At 44.7% G+C, this 1692-nt stretch overlaps 1 pseudogene; it reads left to right on the top strand.

The window, feature by feature from the left end:
- The first annotated feature begins 355 nt into the window (after positions 1 to 355).
- On the top strand, positions 356 to 1463 carry LOC115566117 (putative nuclease HARBI1; annotated as a pseudogene).
- Positions 1464 to 1692: the final 229 nt, after the last annotated feature.

The following is a 1692-nucleotide window of genomic DNA, read 5'->3' as shown; positions in this document are numbered from 1 at the left end:
TGTTTTGCATAGGTTATTCTGTTTATGTTATCTTATTTCGTTTGTTTTGTTAATTTCTCATTTATCCATACCTGGCTGCTTAGCCCCACCATTAATCTGGTTTTGTGTTTGTTTTGTTAACTCAGGGCCGGCCCTGAGGGGTGTACTGCGAAGCCAGTTTAGTGGGTAAGCGAGGTATGTTGAGTCTAAAGCCAGGCTTCCCTGTACTACAAAGGTGGCTCTCTTTTAACCCGGCTAGATCACCATGGTAACATATGCTTAGCTCATAACCTGGTCCCGACCACGTTATGTTCAGAGTTTCAGCTTAATATCGGCTATAAATGCGCTGCTGTTTCACTGTGTAACTCATTCGGAGATGACGTCACCATTCATTGAGAACCCGGTGGACCTGGGAGCAAGAATAATTCGGGCAGCACTACGACGTGAGCGGCTTCTTCGAGATCGCGCTGATCCGCTAGCATTTCCTGATTGAAATTCTCTATGAGCGATATAGATTTTCAGCCGAGGGAATACGGTACATTTGCTCACTTATTGAGCCGAGTGGCAGGAATGCCACTCGAAGAAGCTGTGCGCTCACTGTCGGGCAAACTGTTTGTGCAGCCCTTTGTTTTTTTGCCACGGGAACCTACTTACATTCAGTTGGTGATGCAGAAAATCTGAGCAAGAACACTGCTTGTTGTGCCATCCGCAAAGTGGTTCTTGCTCTTACTGAGAAGCTGAATATGTTTGTAGTGTTCCCAAGTCATTTGGTCACAATGCTTGTTAAGGATGAAATCTAATAAAGCCTATAATATATGTAACTAGGATTCCCCAGGATCATTGGTGCTGTGGACTGCACACATGTACCCATCATGGGGCCCCTGGGGGTACATGAGGCTGACTATGTCAACCGCAGATCAATTGATGGTCACAAGTGTGGAGGCAAGATGGCCTGGGTCCGTACATGACTCCAGAATTTTTCGCGAGTCTGCACTGGGTCACCAGTTACAACAAGGTAGGCTATATGGTGAATAATCCCTTTTCCTTCTTTTTCACTCCTTTAATTGTTGAGAATGACAATGTATTTATTTCTCTCTTCATTAGGCCTCTTTGATGGACTGCTTGTAGGGGACAGAGGGTACGCCTGTACCCAGCACTTACTGACCCCCTGTCCTGACCCTGACACACCACCGCAGAGTCGCTTTAATGCGGCTCTGGGTAAGAGCAGGGTCAGGATAGAAATGACATTTGGGGTCATTAAGTGCAGGTTCAACTGCCGGCGTGGCCTGAGAGTACGTCCCAAGCGTGCTTGTGGAATCATCACTGTATGTGTGGTGCTGCACAACATCGCATTGATGAGGAAAGAACAAACCCCTCATGTGCCATTGGTAGCAGCAGCTGATATAATTGATCCGGTGATGGACCACCCAACTGGTGCAGCCATCCAGCAGGCAATTACTGCCCAATATTTTACCCGCCAATGATGGTGTGAAAAATAAAGAGAGTCATTCACTAAATGTGTATTCATTTCTTTTATTGCAATGTCTGCATTTGCTGGGAAGAAAAAGACAGAACAAGGCATTAGTACAAAATGTCATGCTATCAAACCATTTTAAAAAAGGTACAATTTACGATAACACCTTTTATTTGAACTCCAAAAGTTCAATTTCCAGTTTAAGTTTTTTAATTTCCAGTTCCTTTTTCACATTGTCC

This window comes from Sparus aurata, chromosome 16, assembly GCF_900880675.1.
Source record: "Sparus aurata chromosome 16, fSpaAur1.1, whole genome shotgun sequence".
NCBI lineage: Eukaryota > Metazoa > Chordata > Actinopteri > Spariformes > Sparidae > Sparus > Sparus aurata.
Note: the sequence above shows the minus strand (reverse complement) of the source record. Positions and strands in the feature narration are given on the sequence as shown.